Genomic DNA, 12,396 nt, shown 5'->3' with positions numbered 1-12,396 from the left:
TGAAGGCATTGGGGATGAATTGCTTCTCACATGCTGTGACCCTGCACTCGCTCTCTCAAAAAGGATTTGCAGTTGATATGGTTTCTGATTACTGCTATACAAAATGGCAGGGAGAGTAATTTCTTAAGGATGTTAGCAAAAAGATGCAAATAAGTTTTGTTTTATCCCTAAAAAATGAGAGCACAGCTGCAGAAGAAACCTTGAGAAAAAAATGACAGCTGCCTTCATAGGCCTGAACAGGTGTTTATATAGAGAAGAAATGCTCCACATCCATGCAACCTGCAAGAGATTTTGCCTTCTTCTATCAATCAAGCCAGTAATAAGAAATACTGTCTGGGGCTCTCTAGCACAAAGACTTACCAAGTTTATCTGAGATCCTGATTAAGCAGTTGTATTACTGTACACAAGCCTTTATGCTAGCAACATTTTAATTACTGGACTAGTACAGTGGCTAGTTTGTTGGGTATGGAGGTAAAAAACCATTATGAATGTAAAGAAAACTATACGGGATCACACCAAAGATCTCTGTAAACCAACATTCTTTCTTACGGTGATGAAGCAGGTGCCTATTATAAGCTCATAGCAGGATGTAAACTCAACAGCCTCTTTCTTGTGTTTTCAAGCAATTGGTGATAAACTCTGGCATCTGTGGTTATTTTTAGCTATCACAACTCATAGTCCATGGTATATTTTCATGAATATAAGCCCATTTCAAATTTATCCAAATATAATTTGGCAATAAATGCCATATTTTATGCACTTGAAGGAATGTAAAGCAAATCCTTTTATTTATCCTGAATCTTTTATTTATCCTGAATCATCTTCTATTCAGTTTCATATGATTTTACATTCCAATATTTTAAATCAGATAGAAAATTTACCTATGTCTACTTTCTCCACATTGTGCATAATTTTACGTATCTTACTTATCTAAACTAAAAAAAAAACCCAAAGTACTACAAGTTTTTTAGACTATAGGGTTTCCAATAGAACTGAATGTCCATTAAATGGCTATTGGGATTTTACACATTCAAAAAACTACAAAAAATATGAAAAATGTATGTAAAATATAAATGAAATGTATGTAATTTCTATAAAATATACACACTTTGTTCATACCAATTCATCAAACAATAGACTTTGTTCATTGAGGGAAAATCCAAATTGTGGGTTTGAGAGAGAGAGACAGAGAGAGACAGAGACAGAGATCCCAAATTAGGATTTGATATAAATTGAATGGATTATCAATCCGCGTGAAAACATATTTGTTGTACTCTGGAGATTCCTTGGGCATGATCCAGAGGTTCAGGTAGTGGTAGTGGCCATCAATGCCTTTAAAAAACTGAAGTGCACCAATGTTGTATATTCCTTGAGAATAGATACCTAGTCAGGTTGGCATACGCTTTAATTCCATCTTGTTACAGATGTTACAATGCATTCTACATATGGTTGCCTCTGAAAAAGTATTCAAAAATTCCAGTTGGTCCAGAATGCTGCAGTCTCTGTGCTAACTATAAGTGCATATAGGGAGTACAGTAGACTCTTAGTTAACTGGAACTCAAGCAACAGGCACAAAAATCGAACTGGAAAAAAAAACGGCACTCTCAAGACACGGGCAAAAAAATATCTATCTCTCTGTTGCCATCTAGTGGATATTAGGGTTTAATAGTAACTCTCAAGGAACCAGAAACTACATTTATCTGGCATCGACCAATCCCCATGGGTGCCGGTTAAATGAGAGTCCACTATATAAGTTACCTCAATTGCAGTGACTTCCAACTTGTTGCCAGGCAAAATTCAAAGGCTAAGACTGTCTCTAGGTGAGCTTGAGTACTCGTGACTTAATGAACACAATCATGTGGTGTTCTTTGCAACAGTACAAAAGTAGCTTGTCATTTTTTCCAGGATTTTCTTTTTAAATTCTTTATCTACCCTACAGTCCTGATCTTAAAAATACATATATTTTAAATCTAGATAAGCTACATAATACTGAAATTTTCTAACACAGTAAAAAGTTAACTTAATAGACCTAAAGGGGAAAATGGTGGCTGTTAAATCCGAGTTTACATCACTGATTTTTTTGTAATTTGTTTCAATTTACATCATTTTACATAAATGATGTAAATTAATGCATATAAATTAGATCAATTGCCTGGACAGAGTTTGGAAATTATGGTGTCACAACCTGTTAGGATTGATAAGACAAAATATATAATGAAAGGTCTTTCTTGTGAACTATTTGAATTTTTTTTTGTATTTTTAGCATAACAATAAAGAGAAATGAGACTGACTTTTCCTGCCATATAATTCTGCAAATGGAATTCAACTAAAGCATGCAAATAGAGCTTCGGCTCTCTGCTTCCTTCTGTGTTCAAAGGAATGTGGTGTATTGCCTTGTGGCCTAATTGTTCTACTACTCTGTAATTAACTTTCTCCCTCTGCAATAGTATTGCTTCTGTTAATATGACAACATGTCAAACTTAAAATGTAGTTGCTACTAAATTCCTCAAAGAGTTAATCAAGGGCTTTAAATAAACTTAGCTGGCAACCTCTCACAGCTAGTACAACTTTGAAATCCAGACCCCATTTTCCCCTGGATATCTGCACCAAGTAGATAGAATTTGGTCCTGTTCTCCCACTGGAAATCTGCACTGGGATATTAATTCTTCACTATGTCATTCTCCTCTTTTGTGATCTTGCATCACCATGAAACCTACATTTCTTCAGCAGTCTGGTGTTCCCTAAATTCATCTTCAGTTACTAGCTGTTTTCCTTCTTCTCCAGCTCTGAGTCCAAGTCTACGTAACTTTCTACTAGCTCTTTAGTTTATTTCAATTTCCTCTCCCTCCATGAGAAACTCTGTGCATTGAAAAACCTTATCTGGCTTTCTCCCAGCTCTCACTCTTTCCCATAAGTACAGTTTGTATACCTAGTTGAGCATGCAATAGGATGGTAAATGTTGTTTACCTTCTCCATTCTGTCATATATGAACTTGTTGGTTATTTCTGCAGTGAGGTCTGAATACAAATTTGGCCATTGCATCCAAAATCCACTACGTGGATGCCTGGAGAATCAAAATTTTACTACAGAGAATAATATTACAAATAATGTACAGTATATAATGTACAGGCAAGGGACTGATGCAGAGGATTGGACTGAATTGACAATAGAAGGAACAGAGAGTGATTGAGAAATTTCTTCAAGTCTAGCTTGCTGTCATTGCTTTTGCTCTTGGGTGAAAAATAAAGAACTTAATTTCATGCAACTGCCTGTTTGTTTGGTCCCGGCTCAGAAACAAACCTGGTAAAAAAAAATTCGAACAATTTGGCAAGCCAGCCAGGAGCCCTGAGCTCACCTGATGGGCCAAGTCTTGGGATAGTCACACCCGGCTGGCATTGGGCCATTTGCCCAAAGGAAGGTGTCTATCCTGTGGCTCGACCTGGGAGGTAGTAAAGGGAATTTTGGTCTTATACCAAATGGCTGCATGAAATTAGTTTGCTTCAAAGGGGTAAGTACCTGTAATATTTTTGTCTTTTGTGTATCCAGTGAATGTGTGTGTGATGATACCCTTTGTGGATAAACCCACCTGTTGACCACGTCTGTGTGTCTGCTGGTTCAAGATGCCTCTAGGCCTCTGCTAGCTCTTTTGGATGATGACAAAAGAAGCCTGGATAGCCAGTGGAACCAGCTGATCTGCATGCCTCAACAGGGTTGCAAAAGGTTGTGTGAGTGAACCATAACTGGGCAAAATTTACCACTCCAAATTGTTAGAGGGTCTGTCTCCAGGGAAAAGAGAAGTGTGCGGAGGACCAGTACTTTGTTAGGAAGTCTCCAGGAGGTCAGATGAACCCCAAACCTGGTGGACACACATGTCACACTTAGGGCAGTAGTAGGATGGGGAATTCTAAGACCCCATCAACTTCTCCTTTGGGGAATCTTTTGTTGGCTTGGGATCAGGGACAATTGCCTACCCAAGCAGGTATGAAAAAGCCACGCATGGCAGCTATGTCTGGAATGGACCAAATATGTGGATTCAAGTGGTAATGCAATTTTGCCAAGCTTGGGTATTTTCCACTATGATAAACTTAAACTTTTAAAACAACACTGACAACATGATCATGCCAGTTAGCTCAAATATTTGCATTGTTGAGAGAGGTTTCTTTATGTAAGTATCTGTAACCAAAATGTTTTCTGTTTCTAAGTATTAGTCTGTGTACATTTGTATGTATATTTATTGAGAGAAATGGTGCAGGTCATCTGTTTGTGTATGTCCATGTAAGTGTGTATAACATAAACATCTGTCTTGGGCTAAAGAGAGAAAGTCTGAGAGAAAAAAGGAAAAAAAACTATGTGAGTTTGTCCCTTTAGGAGTTAAATGTGAGTGTCCCTTTACAGAACTGAATTTCTCCACAGTAAGGAAATGCTTCGAAGTTTTGGAAATCCATAGCTCTGGCCAGGCTGTAGGTCTTCCAAAATTTCAGCTATGCAACCCTTTCTGTTGTTTACTATGTAACTGATGTGTACAGTTATTTGCACTTCCTGTAGTTGTGTAAGTTTTGTGTATGTTTTGTAAGTTGAGTACATACAAGAAGAAATTTGAAGGTTTTGTTGTTTGTTGTTTACCGCATAATCTTTATTGTATGACATGTACATGCCATCTTGAATGTTTGCCATCCTTGGAAAGGGAAAGGGGGAGAAAAAAAAAATGGACTTCCTGTGAAAGGTTATGTATGTGTATACATGAGAAGCTCTATCTCTTTGATGTTTGCCCCTGGTTTGGTTTTCATGATCTTTTTTTTTTTTAACTCCGACTGGGCTACACTTGTAAGTTTGTATAAATCTCCTGTTTGCTGACCAGGGCTGTTTGTCTGATTTCCTATTTGCAAGTAAGGAACTGAAGTCTGTGTCCTGGTAGGATGTACTTGATGGGACTTGGGAGAAAGAGTGTGTGTTCTGACAGAAATGGGTTCCTATCTTTTCTCCTTTCCTTTTACTATGAGTAAAGCATGAATGAAACTGATGAATGTCATGGGAAAGGCTTGTGAGTGCCCTGATTGTGTGGTATGGTGTTTGATGTTTGAAAAAGTGTGTGAACTAATCAGTTGTAAGCTCTCTTTCACTCAGCTTGAAAATCCTTTCTGCTAACTTGAAATATGTCCATCGTGAGTGGATGGATGGCTGCTCTCTCTCCAGACAAGTGTTTAGAAAGAGAGGAGACCCTGCAAGGACAGCCTTCTGTTCCTGACATCTGGCTTTAGCGTTCTCCTGTGTGCCTACTCTCCTTGTAAGCTCAAGGCCCCTTGGACTCTACAAAGTTTGCCTGTTTCCCATCTGCTAGTTGCAAGACCAGGACCAGAGGAGAAGGAGAGGGTGGAGTGCTTCCAAAGAGCACCAATGGGAGCTGAGCCACCAAGACTTCTACTTTTATTGACAGCTTTATAGTTTATTGTTACTTGCTTTGCAAGTCTGCCATCGACTGCTTTGAGTTTGCACTAAGATTTCACTGAGTGTCTATTTCTACATGTGCAGAGTGCAAACACTGTGAGATCTTTGCAGTTTGGGGACTAATTCAAATTTATAGCTTTGTTTCCAAGGCCTACAATTGTATTGCATGAACTAATAATATTGGCTAGACTGTCATCCCAGTGGTTAACTGTTTGCTACTCATTACAGGAGGTTCCCCCTCCCACTGACTGTTTTATTGACTGTTTGCTACCAAAGGACAGAAGCAAGAGGCCAAGAAGAAATCAGCTATGCTGTGTCTGCTGCCTGCTCCCAGATAAAACCTGATGGAGCTCTGCCAAAACACCTAAATGCTGTTTCAACTTATTTTTGTTTTTTCAATTTAAAAACCAAGACTTTAGGAGGGTGTTGGGAAAGAATTTGTTGTTTGCAGATCTATTGTTTGCCTCTTTGCATGTTACTTCTGCTGTAAGTAGGTAACCAATTTGATTTGTATGTAAGTAAGAGTTGGGAATGTGAGGAAAGAATATTGTAAGCTGGGTGAGAGTAAGTTGAATGAAGTGAAGATGGAGATATAGGAATGAATTTGTGATGTAGAGTGAATCATAGACAGAGAAAAAAGAAAGGAAATTGTTATGTTGAGATGGCTTGAGAGAGCTGTGGAGTGAATCCCAGAGGGGAAAAAAGAAAGGAAATAGTTATATTTCTGGTGTGCTCTGTTGCTGTGACTCCAACACCTGGACCAACTAATAAAGTAGCAGGATGAAAACAGGGGTGATCCTGCTGCACAAACATAAAAGTTATACATTTGAGAACCACCCCATTTATTTTTGTATTTAAAAACACCTAAGTATCTTAGAGCCCTAGGGAAAGGATCCTGTAAGGGTAGTAGATACTAGAAGAATAAGAAAAACATCACCTTAGCGGGAGTTATTAGCAGCTAAAGGATCTAAACTGGTACCAGATCAATGCCTAATGAATCTTGTTACTATTTTGGCTTTAGCCTCCAAACAGAGGGTTTGTAAGTTACTGGATTTGGTTTATTTGTCAATACCTCAAACCCATATGCCCCAAGATAATGGAACTGTGATAAAAGGAGATGCTATTAGTTTGGTTTACAGTAGCCCAGATAGGCTTCCAGGTTATAGCAAGGATTGGTTTGTGTGCTTAACTCTAAGGAAGCTGTACTCTGGAGTGGCCTTCCTTATCTTTGATCTTAAGAAAACCCCTTGCTTGAATTACAGCAAAGGAACATATTGTTTGAAATACTATTGCCACATCATATATACATTGCAGAAAGCATCTGTAAAAGATTAATTAAAGAGTTGCTTTTCATGATCTCACTGACACTAAAAGTACAGTACATGAAGAATACCTAAATTTTAACTGCTTATCCATCTGGAACCCTTCCACAATGGGAAATGTGGTAAAAAGGTACCCCCTTGTACACATGTAAGCTGCATTCACTACCTATGAGATGCCCCTCATACCTATGATTTACTCATACCTATGATTTACTTACAAGTGCCCATGTAAGAAAACATTCACAGCAAACTGGATTGACCCTGAGTGGCAACAGGGAGAAGACTCAGGAACCTGTGGCCCAGTAAACCAAATTGTTTCCATTCATTGACCATATCTCAGAGATAGTAAGGCTAGCATGTTGCCTAGTAAGATAAATAATACAAATGAGATTATTTGTTCTTTTATATAAAGGGGGAGTAGTAGTGTGTACTATAGAGCATAACATTATTAACATGTCTTAATGTTGTGTTTAATGTATTCTTTCTTTGATGAGGCTGTTTTCATCATGCAGGTTAAGTGTGCTTTAAATTTTTAGAATAATTTTAATGCACAAAGGGGGGAATTGACAGAAGATTTTAAATATACAGTACTTAAATACACATATATTTCATTTTCATATATTATATTTAGTATTACTATATTAGAAACACTTGCACCTGTATTATGGCTCTGAAACCATGCTATATTTCCTTGAAGAGTTTTGTTGGCTTTCTTACTCTCCCTTTCCAACAGACCTTGATAGATAGCTATGCCCATAGAAACAAGATAAGGTGTGCATTCCAAGGATAGCTTCTCCGGAGGAAAGGCATTATTTAATAACGGTCAAGGAGCCCTAGCAAGGATGGAAGGAAGTCCCGTATATGGAATAAGGTTAAGGTGGAGTATGGTAACTGAGTAAGGGGTGGTATTCTAAAGGAGGAGTGGAATGGAATGCGTATAATGTGCTATAAGAAGGGGGTCCTGCGCGATTGCCCACCTAACAGCTTGATGTCACTGCTTTTGTTCTTGGGTGAAGAATAAAGAACTTAATTTCATGCAACTGCCTGTTTCTTTGGTCCTGGCTCAGAAACGAACCTGGTAAGGAAATTTTAAAAATTCTAACACCAGTATGATAGGCATAATTTTTTTAAAATATCAGTCTTTACAATTAATTCAGCTGTACAGTAATATATCATGTCCTATTAATGTTGAGATCTCTCACAGGTTACGAATGACCCATGCATGCATTGTATCTCATCTGTTCTTCAAACATCATGTGCAGGAAAGCATAACAAATGATGAGTGGACTAGTGTTCTTCCAGAAAGACCCGTGCTCTAGCAGAAAAAAACAGCAATAGCTAAGCAGTATTAACATGCCTTAGCTGGTGCTTGGTTGTAGATACTGCATGCCTTTGGGGAACACACTGAATTTTTAAAAATCTTTTTTTACTTCATCCTAACATGCCGGAAAAGATTCTCAAAGATATGGTCAGTTTCCCAAAGGCATGCAATATCTACAACCAAGCACCAGGTGATATTTAAAATGTGTGCCACTTGACATTTCTCCTTGTCCCACCAGTTTCTTTGATAAATACTTCTTTTTCATGATTATGTTTTAAAAAATGGCATAGAGTTCCATTCACTGTTTTTTTACCTTTTAAAATCTGATTGTTCCTTAACTACATCTCCAAATTATTTCCATGGATATATTTGATAAGCAGATATTCTTTATTTTGGGTACCAGCAAACGAGTGAGATAAGCACAGTGTAATGGTTGCCTATTCTAAAACACCATCAGACTCATGAGTAGGAATTCAAAGATATCTGATTTATTAAAGAATAGTATGCAGGATCACAGAGAAAGCTGAGAACGATGAAAGCGCACCAAATTCAAACTAAAAACCCTCGGTGCAAATGAAATCCCTCCCCCCGTAGAATCTTCTCAAGTTCACAATCCCAGGTGCTCCTAACGATTTCTGATGGTCTGCGGGAAAAGTCCTTGAACAGAGAAAATAACCTAAACACATTCCATTGTCCTGATTTCACATACAGAGCTTGGCACAAGGTCTCACAGCAGCTCCTTCCCAAACAGAAACGCGCGTCAGCGCCATGGCATGTGAAATGTTACGATGTATAAACTACATTGAATCAGTGAACATGACACACAGCACTTTCATGTACTCATGAAGAGCTATTCAAAAAATAATCCTCAAATGAGTATTTTTGTGTAAGAGTTCAACAGAAGACCCTTACAATGCAACCTTCTTAAGTAAATCACACAAAACAGGCATTCATAAAGAAGGATTACTCTCTGCAAAACCAATACTGTGAGCTGCAGTTAGGGATGCACAATTCCAGACCAGGAGAATGGGGATTTGACAACTAAAGAGGAGGCTAATAACTGAGCTCAAGGAGTTTGCAAGTAAGCCCCAAAGACATTTTAATAGTTTAAAAAAAAAGATGCAAGGGTTACAGCTGCCTTGAGCATTCTTGTGGCAAGTAGCCTGTAAAAAATTTACTTTGGCAATATTACATGCATAATACAACTACAAGCCTGAACAGATTGAGCAATGTCTCTGAGGCAGCACCTTTATCCATCCAGCATCTTTCCATCACTGCATTTTTGGGGGTGGGTTTCCCCATACTTCAACATATTCACAATAACCTCACCAGTCTGCACCACCTAATGACCTTAAAATGTGCTCATGATTGGCGTTATACACTACATCGTTCTATAAACTTTCATTTTCGTGTTAGTTCAGCTCTCTCAGCTTTTGTTTTTACACAATTCATAGATCTATTAAGCATGCTTCAGAGACTCCTCTCATTTAGACATGGATCTTACACTTCCCAAACAGTGCTGGGTTCCCACTCTGTACTCCTGGAATGCTTGCCCCTAATGCATCATCCCCTGCTCACCCCCTCTCAGCCATACTTTGGAAGAATGTGTCAGCCCTTTAGAAAGTTCCTTTTTGTCTTTCTGTCTTTACAACATAATTGCACCCTTCAACCTGATTGATCTATTCACAAGGAGGTAACTGAAGGATCCTTTAAGTTGTGCTCTATCATAGCAAATTTTAAGGCAACAACCTCAGGTAAAATACAACGATAACATGAAGAGGCCAAAGGGAGTCTTATTTATGTATTTATCAGAAGCTTTGCTGATATCAGGCACTTGAAGGATAAGAAATTATTTGTTGTATGCATCTGTGTACAGAAAATAGATCCTTTTTAAAATAAAATTCTGGCTTGTTTATATAGTTGGGGTGTAACCCTTTGTGTGTGTGTGTATATGTGCATCAGCTAATTTCATCTTGTATGAGCAACTCTTATGTGGCCATAGGTGGCCAGAAATTACATTCAGGAAAATGAGCAAGAAGATGGCAAAGGAACAGTTGGCTTCATTTCCTCATATATAGCCATATTTCTGTGCTAACTGCAATGAAAGGAGAAGTCTTTTCCTCCAGAACCAGCATGAACATTCAAAGGAAAACATCGGAAGATATTTTTTTACTGTCCTGGTCTTTGCTGGAGAAGAACCCCAAGCTGTTAGACTCTCATGAGATTAGTAAAATTTTCTGTTTAGCAGATCTTTTGTACTTAAAAAGGCAACTTACATTTCAGAAATATAAATTAGTCATCTCAATGATATAAATATAGATGTTTTACTTTAAACCAGATATGAAATGCAAGTATCTTCAGCCAGAGGCCTACCTTTTTTATTCTCATGAAACAATGGAAGCACCACAAATATTGATGACATTATAAATAGCAATTGCAACAGTAGCTGCTTGATTTAAGAGCAGAAATAGAAATGAACATATAACTAAAGAAAAATATGATTACACACTTAAATAAAGAGAGACTAATTAAATGGTCATTCTGAAAACATTATCTGGAAGCTTATGGCAAACAACCACAATTCAGCAGAACTGAATGCAGAATTGAATCACTGAAATAGATGGACTGAAGAACCAAAATTCACTGCTACATTGTAGCAGTGTCTGACTTCTAGATGAAATTTCTAAGGAAACAGCATATATTGTCCCTTAAGAGTTAAATATTCACAAGATGTAGAATTTAGTATCTATGCCATAAATCTTTTTAAATGCTGTAGCTTTTTAAAAAGTTAGTGCCTACTGGTTTGTTATTTGTTCAGTACTCTTTTAGGAATCATTAATACCAATAAAGTGTAAATAAATACTCAGATGCCAAACATGGAAAGATGGATTCATTAATGCTATCTAATATGTATCTTAATGCTGTCAATCTAGGTGATAGCTATATTATAGATAGACCAAATGCTTGTCCAGGTTTTTCTACTTTTCAGTCTAGCTGCTCAATATATGTAGGAATTTCTTGTGAGAATCTCTATCAAATACTTTTTGGAAGTATATCTAATCAATCAGCTCTCTCCATTTGAAACTATGAAGAAAATATATTTATATTTAATTACTGCATGGAGAAAAGTATCAGTAAACATACCTAACCATCCAACTGTCCTTAAGGGAATATTAAGTTAGTGTTAGTAAGGTTCTTTCATTTTGGGAGAACTTAGCTTAGCTGCTAACGTAAGCTATAACCACAGATCATTGCACTAAATACGGAATTGCTCTGAAGTTGCATCTGCATTTCTGCCTAGGGGAGTTTAAATAAATACTTAGGGATTACATGGCACTTTATATTATGACCTACAACAGAGGGTTGGACTAGATGATCTTTGTAGTAAATTCCAACTCCACAGTTATATGATTCTAAGAGATTAAATTACGAATTAATTCAGTCTACACATGGGTTTACCATATTATGTCATCATGTATAGGTTTGAATGCTAATTAACTATTAAATGAGAAAGGCAGACATTATTCAATTAATTTGCTCTTCCCTTGGGGGCACTGCCAGAGACTTGGCAATCAAGAGTATTTAGAATTGTTGTGCAAACACCTGGAAGCAGAAAGACAGATCCTGTATTATTAACAATACATATACTCATCTGTTACTTCTAAGAATCTGGAACATGAAGATGACATATATTCAAGTAAACGCTGAAGTGTGTAATTCAAAATACTAAGATAAGGCTGAAATGCATCTTTACTGGCTGAAAACATTAAAAGAGACACAATTGTTTCCTGTCCATATGTGACAGGGACGGGAGCCATTCCTGTAAGTGTGGCTTTGCTAGTTGGCATGTTGCCTATTTGGTCACTTTGCAATCAGGCTCAGGCAAGTCCGAAAGGCACCACTGACAAAAAGGAATGATGAAATAAGTCAGTTGTTATTGTTAAAAATGGCTTGCACGTTTTCTCTTTGCCAACTAGCATCGATTGCAAGATCATCCCTGCAAAGAACTAACAGAAAAACAGAGAAAACCATCACGATAGCCACAATGTAGCAGTTGTATTGTCTTATTTCTTTTCATTGACTATACAGGAAACTTACTGGGTTTGCGTGTGTGTGGGTTTAAATGTATCCTCGTCCCCACTCGGAAATTTGCTTATTGGCACTAGATGAATAAACATTCTGAACGGGGATGCTGGACCAGCCGGCAAACTCAAATTTGGAACTATTTTTCACCGATGACCTACCGCCTCTCTTGTTAGCTGCTCTGAGTCCAATTAAAGTATTAAGCTTTATGAATGATCTTCAGAT

The 12,396-nt window shown here is 37.6% G+C and overlaps 1 protein-coding gene across 1 annotated transcript in view; it reads right to left on the bottom strand.

The window, feature by feature from the left end:
• Window positions 1–12,396, bottom strand: part of MOXD1 (monooxygenase DBH like 1) — a 51,729-nt gene that overhangs the window by 38,849 nt on the left and 484 nt on the right. The window lies entirely within an intron of this gene.

The sequence above is a fragment of the Candoia aspera genome, chromosome 1 (genome assembly GCF_035149785.1).
Source record: "Candoia aspera isolate rCanAsp1 chromosome 1, rCanAsp1.hap2, whole genome shotgun sequence".
Lineage (NCBI taxonomy): Eukaryota > Metazoa > Chordata > Lepidosauria > Squamata > Boidae > Candoia > Candoia aspera.
The sequence above is the reverse complement of the archived record's forward strand: the minus strand, read 5'-3'. Positions and strand labels throughout refer to the sequence as shown.